Raw genomic sequence first — 17,004 nt, 5'->3', positions numbered from 1 at the left:
TGACAACACACCATGGCAGCAACACATGACAACACACCATGGCAGCAACACATGACAACACACCATGGTAGCAACACATGACAACACACCATGGTAGCAACACATGACAACACACCATGGTAGCAACACATGACAACACACCATGGCAGCAACACATGACAACACACCATGGCAGCAACACATGACAACACACCATGGCAGCAACACATGACAACACACCATGGTAGCAACACATGACAACACACCATGGTAGCAACACATGACAACACACCATGGTAGCAACACAACATGACAAGAAATCATGCATTCAACTGCATCCATCTATTCTGCCAACAATGACTCACTATGTCATGGAATTTGTAAAGTTTATAGCATAAACTGGGAATTTGATACTTTTGACTGATATGATTGTCTGTTTGTTTCAAATCTGCAAAGTAGACCAATTGTGATTTGCCTTTAATGTGATTTTCTTCATGCCCATTCACTCATCTTGAAATCCAAATGTTAAAACATTAATTTGAAGTGGATTGCACATGCATCACTTAAAAAGGATGTGTGATGGAGACACTTCACTAAGTTCCTACGATACAGTGGGTGTCACGATCGCCGTAATGAGTAGACCAAGGCGCAGCGTGAGTAGATTTCCACATATTTTTAATAAATCGAAACTCAGCAAAACAAAAACAAACAAGCACAAACGAAACGTGAAGCTACTGGTGCACACAGGCAACTAACCGTAAACAAGATCCCACAACCACAAATGAGGAAATGGCTACCTAAATATGATCACCAATCAGAGACAACGATAAACAGCTGTCTCTGATTGGGAACCATATCACGCCAACATAGACATACAAAAACCCTAGATGATACAAAATCCTAGAGTACCCACCCTAGTCACACCCTGACCTAAGCAAAATATATAGAAAACAGAGATATCTAAGGTCAGGGTGTGACAGTGGGTCTCCAGAGTTCAGAGCCATTGCTAGTAAGATTTTACAATTAACACTTATCTATGAGACATAAACAGTGAGCCGTGGGTAATGTCAGTTGTCCGTCCACTTCTGTCCAGTGTCCACATCTCCTCCAGGCTGTGTGTGTAGCTTCGCTCTGTCCCTCTTCTCTCATCTCTCCATATGCTGGGTCCTCAGGCTACGCTGTGCTCCAACCTCCAGGCTCTGTCCTATCTCTGGACCCATCTGGTCCCCTGCTCTCTTTCTCTCTATAGTGGCCCTCCAGTTGGGAACCATGCCAACACCTCTCCTGGTTGGCACCCAGTGTCTGGTATTCCATCTTCCAGTCTCTGCTGCCTTGTCTGGAAGTTGTTAATGCCAATTGATACTATCCCTGTCTAGCTTTTTAATGGCCTCTGTTTGTTGCCAATAGTGGTAGCACCACTGACCTACCGGGGTTGGCACTGCCTAAAGAAGCAGGGTATGTAAAACCATAACCTGCCAACCCCCAGAGAGTGTGTATTGTTCTCTCTTCTCAACAATATAGGGCAGGGATACCCAGTGGCAATAGCACAACCTACAGTACTGTGAGTGAGTGAGTGAGTGAGTGAGTGAGTGAGTGAGTGAGAGCACTTATTTCCTGTAAGCCACACAGGAGGCTGTAATAAATGACATACTTCCTCTAGGGGACCCTCTCTCCTCAATCAAATCAAATGTTATTTGTCACATATGCCAAATACAACACCTTACTGTGAAATGCTTCCTGACAAGCTCTTAACCAACAACACAGTTTTAAGAAAAATTAAGAGTTAAGAAATTATTGACTAAATAAACAAAAGTAAAAAAATAAATAAAAGAGCAACAATAAAATAACAATAACAAGGCTATATACAGTGGTTACCGGTACCGAGTCAATGTGCAGGGGTACAGAGAATGTTCCTGAGAATCTACTGAATTTGTATTATACCTGACGTTGAAACTATGTAGAATCTATTATAGATGGGGTATGAGTATGAACCCTGGCTGGCTGGTGGCACACAGAAGGGACAACAACCCAAAGGAAACTATACCAACCGGGTGTAATCAGAAGAGCCTATATACCCTTTTCACAACTGAGCTTGCCTGTCGCTAAAGAAACCTGAGGTCAGCAGAGACTGCACTCTCAATATGACCTCCTCCTTACATGACTTGAACTCTGACATGCAACCTCTGTCTATCAGTGGCGGAGCATCTGGTTGTGTTTTCAGTGTAGACATCTTGAACCATGTGCTCTACCCACAATGTCAACAGTAGAAACCGCAGGTTGACATTTATCGGGATGGATCTTGTCCTGGAGGTAGAACTGATTGATTTCCGCTACATGGGCCAGCTGCAAAGTCAAAATTGGCTATAATTGTAAAAGATTCAAGAAAACAATCATTTAAGGTTAGGTTGAATGATTTTATGACTTTGTGGCTGTGCTAGCTAGTGACCACTCCACGGCTCTGCCTCCAGAACAAGACTCATGACGAAAAACATTAACCTACGTTGAAACCACCATGGTGTGAGAGCCACCAAACACCACCCTTAAACAATGACATCAGTCACGTCTGGCCTAAACTGTATCAAATTGAATGGTGAAAATACTTGAGTGGTGACCAGATAGTTTCAGTACATGAAGAAAAGCACACATTACATGGTATCTGAATGGCTTTACTCAATAAGTACATTTTCTTCCGGTATAAGGCTTTTGTCTCAGGTCTTCCAAAATGTGCTTTAGGTAATGTACCTTTCGACCCATAAAGACTCTTATATCCACTTGAAGCTTGAAGTGACTGGGAAAACACTCAGAACAGATCAGTGAAGCCTGCCCAGAGGCTCAAAATTCCATTACCAAGACCCTGTTCATCAAGTCAATCAATGACCACAAGACTGCAAGGCAATGGGACTTATATTTACCATGGCTACAGGGGCTCTCTATCTGTGACAACATGACGACAGCCCGAACAACAAGAGGCAGGCCAGGGCCTAGACAATGCTACTAATGGAGCGTGCGGCTGGTTGTTGAACACAGTGACTCTCTGGCAATGGAATGCCCAGGGGATGAGCTCCCAGTGCTCTTTTCGCAGCACTCTGACATGCTTTTTGGCAGCCATCTTGTGATGTTGGAGATGTAGTGATGTTGCTGGAAGATACTCTTCAGAGGATCTACGACGCAAACAGGTCTGTTTCAGGCAGTGACTGTCATTAAGCCATTTCTACTTCTAAATGACAACCTGTGGAAAAAACTGAAAAACAGCCGTGTGAGCCAACTCATGCATACGAGATTCCATTTACTCAAAAAGGTCTGTAGCCTGCACCTTATCCATTGCGTAGGCTACATATGTGTTATATATCAGGGAATCTATCGGAATAAAATAAAATTTAGTCCGAAGTCGCATGCCACCATTAAGTATACCTCCAAAGTTATCAATATAATCCACAATGATATGTCAAACGGGGTAAACATTTCCTTCAATGGGCAGTAATATGTGATATGTGTACATACAGTATATTATATATACATCACATGTGACTCGTAATAAGACTAAGCAATTACCCCATTAAATGAATTATCTGACTCCATAAGATAAATAGCAATATACAAGAACACTATAGTTGAGTTACAGTAATAGAACACTATGGTTGAGTTACAGTAATAGAACACTATGGTTGAGTTACAGTAATAGAACACTATAGTTGAGTTATAGTAATAGAACACTATAGTTGAGTTACAGTAATAGAACACTATGGTTGAGTTACAGTAATAGAACACTATAGTTGAGTTACAGTAATAGAACACTATAGTTGAGTTACAGTAATAGAACACTATGGTTGAGTTACAGTAATAAAACACTATAGTTGAGTTACAGTAATAGAACACTATGGTTGAGTTACAGTAATAGAACACTATGTTGAGTTACAGTAATAGAACACACTATAGTTGAGTTACGTTAGAACACTATGTTAGTTACAGTAATAGAACACTATAGTTGAGTTACAGTAATAGAACACTATAGTTGAGTTACAGTAATAGAACACTATGGTTGAGTTACAGTAATAGAACACTATAGTTGAGTTACAGTAATAGAACACTATAGTTGAGTTACAGTAATAGAACACTATGGTTGAGTTACAGTAATAGAACACTATAGTTGAGTTACAGTAATAGAACACTATGGTTGAGTTACAGTAATAGAACACTATAGTTGAGTTACAGTAATAGAACACTATAGTTGAGTTACAGTAATAGAACACTATGGTTGAGTTACAGTAATAGAACACTATGGTTGAGTTACAGTAATAGAACACTATGGTTGAGTTACAGTAATAAAACACTATAGTTGAGTTACAGTAATAGAACACTATGGTTGAGTTACAGTAATAGAACACTATAGTTTAGTTAGTTAGAACACTATAGTAGTTATAATAGAACACTATGGTTGAGTTACAGTAATAGAACACTATAGTTGAGTTACAGTAATAGAACACTATAGTTGAGTTACAGTAATAGAACACTATAGTTGAGTTAGTAATACACTATGGTTGAGTTAAGTAATAGAACACTATAGTTGAGTTACAGTAATAGAACACTATAGTTGAGTTACAGTAATAGAACACTATAGTTGAGTTACAGTAATAGAACACTATAGTTGAGTTACAGTAATAGAACACTATAGTTGAGTTACAGTAATAGGTAACGAAGAAATGTCTGAGAATGGAATTCTAAATATTAGTGTATTGAATGACTTTGTTATAAAGCTGAAGTTGCAAAGCATTAACCAACACGGGATTGGTGTCCCTGTACCGGGACGGTTGTTGCTAACATGCTAATGTGACTAGAATGATGTTGTAAGTAACATCCAACTTGTCATGACATAGGCATGTCTTATATGTGCAGAAAGCTTCAATTCTTGTTAATCTAACTGCACTGTCCAATTTACAGAAGTTAATACAGTGTAACAATACCATGTTATTGTTTGAGGAGAGTGCACAAAAATAACTTTTATCACAGCACTTGGTTCGATACATTCCCCTCTGAAGGTAAATAATCTACTTACATTCAGTAATCTTGCTCTGATTTGTCATTTTGAGGGTCCCAGAGATCATTTTTATATTCAAATGTAGGAACTGGGTTCTAAAGTTTGGACCACTGATGTTTCTGTTTCTGGTTGTATTATCTTTTACCAGATCTAATGTGTTATAATCTCCTACATTCATTTCACATTTCCACAAACTTCAAAGTGTTTCCTTTAAAATGGTATCAAGAATATGCATATCCTTGCTTCAGGTCCTGATCTACAGGCAGATGTAATTTTTTTAAAAAGGGTCCGATCCTTATTTACAAGCATTACAAGGCATTATTCCAAGCATGTAGATCCTAAGATTCACTTACAAGACAAAGTATGCTCAAATATATGCCTACTAGGCCAGAGGCCTAGAAGTCTAGGAAATGTGAATTGATCATACAACCTTCCTCCATGGACTAGGTACAGAATAAGAGAGATAACATACAACCTTCCTCCATGGACTGGGTACAGAATAAGAGAGATAACATACAACCTCCCTCCATGGACTGGATCCAGGATAAGCGAGATAACATGCAACTTTCCTCAATGGACTAGATACGTTTTATTTTATTTTTATTTCACCTTTATTTAACCAGGTAGGCTAGTTGAGAACAAGTTCTCATTTGCAACTGCGACCTGGCCAAGATAAAGCATAGCAGTGTGAGCAGACAACACAGAGTTACACATGGAGTAAACAATTAACAAGTCAATAACACAGTAGAAAAAAAGGGGGAGTCTATATACAATGTGTGCAAAAGGCATGAGGAGGTAGGCAAATAATTACAATTTTGCAGATTAACACTGGAGTGATAAATGATCAGATGGTCATGTACAGGTAGAGATATTGGTGTGCAAAAGAGCAGAAAAGTAAATAAATAAAAACAGTATGGGGATGAGGTAGGTGAAAATGGGTGGGCTATTTACCAATAGACTATGTACAGCTGCAGCGATCGGTTAGCTGCTCAGATAGCTGATGTTTGAAGTTGGTGAGGGAGATAAAAGTCTCCAGCTTCAGCGATTTTTGCAGTTCATTCCAGTCACAGGCAGCAGAGTACTGGAACGAAAGGCGGCCAAATGAGGTGTTGGCTTTAGGGATGATCAGTGAGATACACCTGCTGGAGCGTGTGCTACGGATGGGTGTTGCCATCGTGACCAGTGAACTGAGATAAGGCGGAGCTTTACCTAGCATGGACTTGTAGATGACCTGGAGCCAGTGGGTCTGGCGACGAATATGTAGAGAGGACCAGCCGACTAGAGCATACAAGTCGCAGTGGTGGGTGGTATAAGGTGCTTTAGTGACAAAACGGATGGCACTGTGATAGACTGCATCCAGTTTGCTGAGTAGAGTGTTGGAAGCCATTTTGTAGATGACATCGCCGAAGTCGAGGATCGGTAGGATAGTCAGTTTTACTAGGGTAAGCTTGGCGGCGTGAGTGAAGGAGGCTTTGTTGCGGAATAGAAAGCCGACTCTTGATTTGATTTTCGATTGGAGATGTTTGATATGAGTCTGGAAGGAGAGTTTGCAGTCTAGCCAGACACCTAGGTACTTATAGATGTCCACATATTCAAGGTCGGAACCATCCAGGGTGGTGATGCTAGTCGGGCATGCGGGTGCAGGCAGCGATCGGTTGAAAAGCATGCATTTGGTTTTACTAGCGTTTAAGAGCAGTTGGAGGCCACGGAAGGAGTGTTCTATGGCATTGAAGCTCGTTTGGAGGTTAGATAGCACAGTGTCCAATGAAGGGCCGAAAGTATATAGAATGGTGTCGTCTGCGTAGAGGTGGATCAGGGAATCGCCCGCAGCAAGAGCAACATCATTGATATATACAGAGAAAAGAGTCGGCCCGAGAATTGAACCCTGTGGCACCCCCATAGAGACTGCCAGAGGACCGGACAGCATGCCCTCCGATTTGACACACTGAACTCTGTCTGCAAAGTAATTGGTGAACCAGGCAAGGCAGTCATCCGAAAAACCGAGGCTACTGAGTCTGCCGATAAGAATATGGTGATTGACAGAGTCGAAAGCCTTGGCAAGGTCGATGAAGACGGCTGCACAGTACTGTCTTTTATCGATGGTGGTTATGATATTGTTTATTCCCTTGAGTGTGGCTGAGGTGCACCCGTGACCGGCTCGGAAACCAGATTGCACAGCGGAGAAGGTACGGTGGGATTCGAGATGGTCAGTGACCTGTTTGTTGACTTGGCTTTCGAAGACCTTAGATAGGCAGGGCAGGATGGATATAGGTCTGTAACAGTTTGGGTCCAGGATGTCTCCCCCTTTGAAGAGGGGGATGACTGCGGCAGCTTTCAATCCTTGGGGATCTCAGACGATATGAAAGAGAGGTTGAACAGGCTGGTAATAGGGGTTGCGACAATGGCGGCGGATAGTTTCAGAAATAGAGGGTCCAGATTGTCAAGCCCAGCTGATTTGTACGGGTCCAGGTTTTGCAGCTCTTTCAGAACATCTGCTATCTAGATTTGGGTAAAGGAGAACCTGGAGAGGCTTGGGCGAGGAGCTGCGGGGGGCGGAGCTGTTGGCCGAGGTTGGAGTAGCCAGGCGGAAGGCATGGCCAGGCGGAAGGCATGGCCAGCCGTTGAGAAATGCTTATTGAAGTTTTCGATAATCATGGATTTATCGGTGGTGACCGTGTTACCTAGCCTCAGTGCAGTGGGCAGCTGGGAGGAGGTGCTCTTGTTCTCCATGGACTTCACAGTGTCCCAGAACTTTTTGGAGTTGGAGCTACAGGATGCAAACTTCTGCCTGAAGAAGCTGGCCTTAGCTTTCCTGACTGACTGCGTGTATTGGTTCCTGACTTCCCTGAACAGTTGCATATCACGGGGACTGTTCGATGCTATTGCAGTCTGCCACAGGATGTTTTTGTGCTGGTTGAGGGCAGTCAGGTCTGGAGTGAACCAAGGGCTGTATCTGTTCTTAGTTCTGCATTTTTTGAACGGAGCATGCTTATCTAAAATGGTGAGGAAGTTACTTTTAAAGAATTACCAGGCATCCTCAACTGATGGGATGAGGTCAATGTCCTTCCAGGATACCCGGGCCAGGTCGATAAGAAAGGCATGCTCACAGAAGTGTTTTAGGGAGCGTTTGACAGTGATGAGGGGTGGTCATTTGACTGTGGCTCCGTGGCGGATACAGGCAATGAGGCAGTGATCGCTGAGATCCTGGTTGAAGACAGCGGAGGTGTATTTGGAGGGCCAGTTGGTCAGGATGACGTCTATGAGGGTGCCCTTGTTTACAGAGTTAGGGTTGTACCTGGTGGGTTCCTTGATGATTTGTGTGAGATTGAGGGCATCTAGCTTAGATTGTAGGACTGCCGGGGTGTTAAGCATATCCCAGTTTAGGTCATCTAACAGAACAAACTCTGAAGCTAGATGGGGGGCGATCAATTCACAAATGGTGTCCAGGGCACAGCTGGGAGCTGAGGGGGGTCGGTAAGCAGGCGGCAACAGTGAGAGACTTATTTCTGGAGAGAGTAATTTTCAAAATTAGTAGTTTGAACTGTTTGGGTATGGACCTGGAAAGTATGACACTTACTTTGCAGGCTATCTCTGCAGTAGACTGCAACTCCTCCCCTTTGGCAGTTCTATCTTGACGGAAGATGTTATAGTTGGGTATGGAAATCTCTGAATTTTTGGTGGCCTTCCTGAGCCAGGATTCAGACACGGCAAGGACATCAGGGTTAGCAGAGTGTGCTAAAGCAGTGAGTAAAACAAACTTAGGGAGGAGGCTTCTGATGTTGACATGCATGAAACCAAGGCTTTTTCGAGCACAGAAGTCAACAAATGAGGGTGCCTGGGGACATGCAGGGCCTGGGTTTACCTCCACATCACCCGTGGAACAGAGAAGGAGTAGTATGAGGGTGCGGCTAAAGGCTATCAAAACTGGTCGCCTCGAGCGTTGGGGACAGAGAATAAGAGGAGCAGGTTTCTGTGCATGGTAGAATATATTCAGGGCATAATGCGCAGACGGGTATGGTGGGGTGCGGGTACAGCGGAGGTAAACCCAGGCACTGGGTGATGATGAGAGAGGTTGTATCTCTGGACATGCTGGTTGTAATGGGTGAGGTCACCGCATGTGTGGGGGGTGGGACAAAGGAGGTAACAGGGGTATGAAGAGTGGAACTAGGGGCTCCATTGTGAACTAAAACAATGATAACTAACCGGAACAACAGTATACAAGGCATATTGACATTTGAGAGAGACATACAGCGAGGCATACAGTAATCACAGGTGTTGAATTGGGAAAGCTAGCTAAAACAGTAGGTGAGACAACAACAGCAAATCAGCTAGCACAACAAACAGCAGGTAAAATGGCGTTGACTAGGCAACGGGGCCGACAGATAAAACAAACAAGCAGAATGGAGTACCGTGATTAATGGACAGTCCAGCGTGCATCAGCTATGTAGCCAAGAGATCAGTGTCCAGGGGGCAGCGGTGGATGGGCAGGGAAGCTGGACTGGCGAGTGTTATCCAGGTTAAAAAAAATAACAATGACTAAATAGCTTGTAGCTAGTTAGCTGGTTAGCGTCTGGAGGTTCTTGGGTGTGTTATAAAAAATAATAGCGATTCCGTATCACATTGGATGAGGCAGGTTTCCGGAAGGTATAAACAAATTAAAAATCAAAAAGAGATAGAGAGTAAATATGGGTCTAGTGAGTGTTTGGGACGCGGCGATTCAGACGGTTAGCAGGCCTGTGCTAACAAGCTAACAGTTCGTAGGCCCGGGCTAGACAAGGTAGCAGTTAGCGGACCGGAGCTAGACAAGCCAGCAGTTAGCAGGCCGAATTAGCAAGCAGGGAGATAGCGAGGGCTAGAGAGTTAGCCTTTGGGGGACGTCGCAATGGGGTGAGTCTGTTTATTCCTCTTCATGCGGTGACATCGATAGACCGGTCGTGGGCCCGTGTATTGTAGCCCAGGAGTATGCTACAGGTGCTCTGGCCGGGCTAGCTTCAAGCTAAGTGGGTGGAAACGCTAGCTAGCTAGTTGTGAAGATCCAGCTGAAAAAATGTTCCGTTTGCGGTGGGAATCCGGGGATGAATCCGGGGATGAAAAATAAATAGGTCCGTTATGCTCTGGTTAGAGTCGCGTTGTTCGAACTGGCGAGAGCTTTCCGGGCTGAAGGTTAGCTGATGACCGGTTAGCTGAAGACCGCTAGCATAGCTGGTGGTTAGCTGGCTAGCTTCAGTTGAGGGGTTCCGGTTCCGAAGTAAATATAAATACTTTAGGAAAAATAGCTACATTGGGTGAGGCGGGTTGCAGGAGAGTATTTGGAAGCTTAGGTTTTTAAAGAGATATGCGAAGAAAAATATGTAAAAAACGAAAAAGAAACGATATATACAAGGGACATGACACGACAGGACGACTTACTGCTACGCCATCTTGGTTTTTCTTCAGGAAAAGAGAGATACAGGATAAGAGAGATAACATACAACCTTCCTCCATGGACTAGATACAGGATAAGAGAGATAACATACAACCTTCCTCCATGGACGAGATACAGAATAAGAGAGATAACATACAACCTCCCTCCATGGACTAGATCCAGAATAAGAGAGATAACATACAACCTTCCTCCATGGACTAGATACAGGATAAGAGAGATAACATACAACCTTCCTCCATGGACTAGGTACAGAATAAGAGAGATAACATACAACCTTCCTCCATGGACTAGATACAGGATAAGAGAGATAACATACAACCTTCCTCCATGGACTGGATTGAGGATAAGCTAGATAACAAAATAATTTCCTTCTATTTATAACATCTGAAGGTGTAACCTTCCAACCCTAAACCAACCACCATTGACCAATCAAACGATACCAAGTTTACAGGAACCTAAACACTCCCAGGCTCATTCTCCAAAGGGTGTCACAGGGGTGTGTGGGGGATGAGACCACTGTAAATATGACAGATTTCCTGAGAAGACAATAAAAGCCCTTTGTATAAATTAATTCAGAGTTGATCTTGTACAGATACAAGTAACCACAGATATCCTACATCCATATAGTCAGGATCAGAGCTATCCCCAGTGAGCAAGTTTCAGATAGAGACCAAACATGGAACTGTGGCATTGTTCTATCACAATAGACAGTCCTCTGGATACCGTAACAAAGAGATACATTTGTCCCCTCAGAGGCGGAAGGGCTGAGTAGTCCTTGGTCACTGTCCTTTGTGCTTTCCTCATGTGTCTGGACCAGGTGACAGGAAGCACATAAATTAGGGCCGAACCTACAGTAGCGCTGTACTGTATTGTTCCGTTCCATGCTACTGTACAACCCTTCCTCTACAGTGAAGGAAGAGGGGATTGGTGTATGCTCAGTGATCTTTTGGCATTCGCTGTCTGTTCCTGTTGCTGCACTATGCACTGAGATGGATTAAAGAGTATGATTAAAATGTATTACTGTAAGATAGGAGGTACCATTAAAATTAACTAACAAGCCAGTAAGCTTTCAGCAAGCCATGATTTCTTATTCAGTTAAAATAACTTATTCATTAGAATAGCAACATGGATTAACTATAAGAGGATTTCGTAACTGTGCATATCACTTCAAATGACAACAGTTGTGTGCAGTTAGGGCTGTGGCAGTCACAACATTTCATTAGCCAGTGATTGTCAAGCAAATAACTGTCGGTCTCTTGGAAATTGACTGTGAATTAACATAAACACATTTAGCATCTCCTGGACTCCTACAAGCCAATGATGCAGACCTTTGGAACATCTGCATTTTAAAAAGTAAATATAGCCTACACCTTCACAATAAATCCATGTAATATAGCCTACACCTTCACAATAAATCCATGTAATGTAGCCTACACCTTAACAATAAATCCATGTAATATAGCCTACACCTTCACAATAAATCCATGTAATATAGCCTACACCTTCACAATAAATCCATGTAATATAGCCTACACCTTCACAATAAATCCATGTAATGTAGCCTACACCTTAACAATAAATCCATGTAATATAGCCTACACCTTCACAATAAATCCATGTAATATAGCCTACACCTTCACAATAAATCCATGTAATATAGCCTACACCTTCACAATAAATCCATGTAATATAGCCTACACCTTCACAATAAATCCATGTAATGTAGCCTACACCTTCACAATAAATCCATGTAATATAGCCTACACCTTCACAATAAATCCATGTAATATAGCCTACACCTTCACAATAAATCCATGTAATGTAGCCTACACCTTCACAATAAATCCATGTAATGTAGCCTACACCTTCACAATACATCCATGTAATGTAGCCTACACCTTCACAATAAATCCATGTAATATAGCCTACACCTTCACAATAAATCCATGTAATATAGCCTACACCTTCACAATAAATCCATGTAATATAGCCTACACCTTCACAATAAATCCATTATTTATTTTAGATAGGTCTAAAGAAGAACGATAGGAAGAAAATCTAGTCTATTTCAGAAGAACAGAATAGCAAACTCTGAGTTGTTCTTGTTAGGTCCTGATATGGCTATGACAAATGGCTGTAGGCTTCCATTAATAGAAAACACCATTATCAAAAGTGACCGAAAATGTGATTTAGCATGTAATGCTTTTATTATAAAGGTGAATTCTTATGGTGAAAATGATCTTCCCCAAACTTGAAACTCACACACTGCTTATGTATGCCAGTTAGGCTCTAAATGTGAATAGGGGCATGCTCCCTCTGCTGTTTCCTGAAGTCCACGATCAGCTCCTTTTGTTTTGTTGACGTTGAGAGAGAGGTTATTTTCCTGGTCCCACTCTGCCAGGGCTCTCACCTTCTCCCTGTAGGCTGTCTCACCATTGTTGGTAATCTGGCCTACTACTGTTGCGTCGTCTGCAAACCTGATGATTGAGTCGAAGGCGTGCGTGGTCACGCAGTCGTGGGTGAACAGGAGGGGGCTGAGCACGCACCCTTGTGGGGCCCCTGTGTTGAGGATCAGTGAAGTGGGGGTGTTGTTTCCTACCTTCACCACCTGGGGGCAATCCATCAGATAGTCCAGGACCCAATTGCACAGGGCGGGGTTCAGACCCAGGGCCCCAAGATTAATGATGAACTTGGAGGGTGCTATGGTGTTAAAGGCTGAGTTGTAGACAATGAACCACATTCTGACGTAGGTATTCCTCTTGTCCAGATGGGATAGGGCAGTGTGCAGTGCAATGGTGATTGCATCGTCTGTGGATTTGTTGGGGCGGTAAGCAAATTGAAGTGACAGAAGTGAGTGCTATGGGGCAATAGTCATTTAGTTCAGTTACCTTTGCTTTCTTGTGTACAGGAACAATGGTGGACATCTTGAAGCAAGTGTGGACAGCAGACTGGGACAGGGAGATATTGAATATGTCCGTAAACACTCCATCCAGCTGGTCTGTGCATGTTCTGAGGACGCTGCTAGGGATGCTGCCTGGGCCTGCAGCCTTTCAAGGGTTAAAACGCTTAAATGTCTTACTCACATCGGCCACAGAGAAGGAGAGCCCACAGTCCTTGGCAGCTGGCCGCATCGGTGGCACCGTGTTATCCTCAAAGCAGGCGAATAAGGTGTTTAGCTTGTCCGGGAGCAAGACTTCGGCGTCCGCAATGTTGCTGGTTTTCCCTTTGTAATCTGTGATTGTCTGTAGACCCTGCCGCATAATATTTATTTCCTGTTAGATTGCCTTACAGAGGGAATAACTACACTGTTTGTATTCAACCATATTCCCAGTCACCTTGCCATGGTTCAATGCAATCGTGCGCTTTCAGTTTTGCGCGAATGCTGCCATCTATCCACGGTTTCTGGTTTGGGTAGTTTTTAACAGTCACAGTGGGAACAACATCTGCTATACACTTCCTGAAGAACTCAGTCACCGTGTCCATGTAAGCGTCAATGTTATTCTCAAAGGCTGCCCAGAACATATCTCAGTCCGGTTGATCAGAACAATCTTGAAGCATGGATTTTGATTGGTCAGACCAGCGTTGAATAGACCTTTGCACGGGTACTTCCTGTTTGACTTTCTGTCTTTAGGAAGGGAGGAGCAAGATGGAGTCATGATCAGATTTGCCGAAGGGAGGGCGGGGGAGGGCCTTGTAGGCATCTCGAAAAGACGAGTAGCAGTGATCTAGTGTTTTCCCTACAGTTACCATTTACCTTGACTCAACAGTCACGTGGAATTTGACTGCTTCCTTGACTCGTGACCACCAGTGTGGTGGTAATACGGTCACTGCAACAGCCCTATGTGCAGTTATTTTGAGTCAGCTTCTCCAAACATTCCACATCTAAAACAACCACATGCAACAGTGTTACTTCCGTGCCTCTCCTCACCCCAACCTGGGCTGGTCACTCTTTCCTGGTTCCCTTTTACTACAGATGTGTGAAATGTATGGAGACTTACAGTAGTTACTGTGGAAATGTCCAGACACACAGTCTTAAGTGGAAGGCCAACAGATTTGCAAACCCAATGTTTCCCATTGTTAAAATGAAGGCATCACAGTGTTACACACAGCACAGAGATGCCAGGGGGGATGATATAATGAGTTAAAATATCTGATCCCATACTAACTCTGAGGCACCTCTAACTCTAATAGATAACAGCATACTATTTCAGTCACAGCATCAGAAGTGACACATCCAGTAAAACCCATGCCTTCATAAAGTTCCACTTCAATCTACTCCAAATAAAATACATTGTCCCCCAAAACTCACATTAAAGAATGGTTCATAAAGCTCTATTGCATTTTTTACTCCAGGCCTTCAGAGCAGAGGTTCTCGCAACAGCCCGGGCCTGCGGCGATCATCAGACAGGTCAGATGTGTTGAAATGAATGACCTCCCCGGAGGTCAAAGTCACAGCAGTCGCTGTGGAGCACTCTCACTCTGCTCACTCTGCTCACTCTTCTCACTCTGTAATTCTGAAGCTTCACTCCCACGCTGTGCGGTTCCAAACACAGGGTTCTGAAGTTAAGGAGACAGCGAGGGTATGTCTGTGTGACGGGTCATCACATCACAGCATCCTATAACACTCTCATTTGGTTCCCGTGCCTTCTTATGTAAGTCCCTTTATATGTAGCTTATGGGTGGACAGAATTGATTGTAATTTCATTGCAGGCTATTTTGATACTGCTGAGTGTTATTATGGAAACTTTTTAAATGAATGTATGCTTTCTGGCTTCCTCCTGTACACAGAGGAATTGTTAGATTACAGTTTAATTAGACAGTAAAGGTGCTCTGGGACAGAGAGGACATTCCTTCTATAGAGCGACGATAGATGGGCTGTGTGTCACCGCACGTAAGACCTTTGTAATGACAGGAAGTGATGAAGCTCCACTTCCTTCCTTCCTTTAATATTTGGTCCCCATGACCTCACAGGACGTGCCTGATCCTGGCCAATCAGCAGCTCCAGAGAGAGGAAACCACTTCTTCCTCCTGGAGAGAGAGGATCCCACTCATCTGACTTCAAGGTGGTATTAAAAACCTTTTATTATACTCAACAAAATAATGCAACATGTAAAGTGTTGGTCCCATGTTCCCAGAAACGTGGCCCACGCACAAAAGCTTATTATTATATCCGTTGACATCCCTGTTAGTGAGCATTTCTCCTTTGCCAGGATAATCCACCCACCTGACATGTGTGGCATATTAAGAATCTGATCAAACAGCATGATCATTACACAGTTGCACCTTGTGCTGGGGACAATAAAAGGCCACTCTAAAATGTGCAGTTTTGTCACACAACACAATGCCACAATTGTCTCAAGTTTTGAGGGAGCATGCAATTGGCCTGCTAACTGCAGGAATGTCCACCAGAGATGTTGCCAGATAATTAAATGTTAATTTCTCTACCATAAGCTGCCTCCAACGTAGTTTTAGAGAATTTGGTAGTACGTCCAACTGGCCTCACAACTGCAGACCAAGTGTTACCATGCCAACCCAGGACCTCCACATCCGGCTTCTTCACCTGCGGGATCGTCTGAGACCAGTCAACCAGACAGCTGATGAAACTGAGTATTTCTGTCTGTAAGAAAGCCCTTTTGTGGGGCTAAACTCATTCCGATTGGCTGGGCTTGGCTCCCAAGTTGGTGGACTTATGCCCTCCCAGGCCCACCCATGGCTGCACCCCTGCCCAGTCATGTGAAATCTATAGATTAGGGTCCCGTACATTTATTTAAATGGTTCGATTTGCTTATATGAACTGTAAAACCGTTTAAATTGTTGTATGTTGTGTTTATATTTTTGTTCAGTGTAGTTGAGACACCATATTGGTTTTTAAATACAGCAATATGTGTCTCAAGTGTTTCCTGGAAGGATGCTTCCTGTTACTGAACTCTGTGTAAAGCTGTGATATACTGTAAATATCAAAAACATACTTCAAGCCAAAAAGAGGAGAGGGGAAGGGGATTGCTTTTCATCCACATCTCTGAAGTGTTTTAACTTCTTTAGGTTCGGAATGTACTGTAGTTACTCCCCTTCCTTCCCTCCATCCACCCTGGAAATCTAACTTACTGTAGATTCTGAGGGGCCTATGGAACTCTGAGGGGCCTATGGAATTCTGAGGGGCCTATGGAACTCTGAAGCCAACATAGTACATAGCATCTCAATAGTTGACTGTAAATGACTGTTGGTAGTGTAAGTGTCACGCCCTGGCCATAGAGAGGCTTTTATTCTCTAATTTGGTTAGGCCAGGGTGTGACTAGGGTCGGCATTCTAGTTTCTTTATTTCTATGTTTTCTATTTCTTAGTTTTTTTTGCCGAGTGTGGTTCCCAATCAGAGGCAGCTGTTTATCGTTGTCTCTGATTGGGGATCACGTAGAAGTTGTCATTTTCCTTTTCCGATCTTGTTTTTGTTGTTAGCTCTGTGAAGCCTGCAGAACGTGACGTTCGTGGTTATTTTGTTTGGTGTTCTGAGTAAATAAAGAATCATGAACACTTACCACTCTGCACCTTGGTCTCCTTCCGACGACAA

At 43.3% G+C, this 17,004-nt stretch overlaps 1 long non-coding RNA gene across 1 annotated transcript; it reads left to right on the top strand.

Annotated features, from left to right (window-relative positions):
* Nucleotides 1–14,858: 14,858 nt before the first annotated feature.
* On the top strand, nt 14,859–17,004 carry LOC118374472 (uncharacterized). Its single transcript, XR_004823613.2, has 3 exons — nt 14,859–15,091; nt 15,411–15,502; nt 15,891–17,004. It is a non-coding gene; the product is annotated as an uncharacterized LOC118374472 (long non-coding RNA).

This window comes from Oncorhynchus keta, chromosome 7, assembly GCF_023373465.1.
Source record: "Oncorhynchus keta strain PuntledgeMale-10-30-2019 chromosome 7, Oket_V2, whole genome shotgun sequence".
NCBI classification, from domain to species: domain Eukaryota; kingdom Metazoa; phylum Chordata; class Actinopteri; order Salmoniformes; family Salmonidae; genus Oncorhynchus; species Oncorhynchus keta.
The sequence above is the reverse complement of the archived record's forward strand: the minus strand, read 5'-3'. Positions and strand labels throughout refer to the sequence as shown.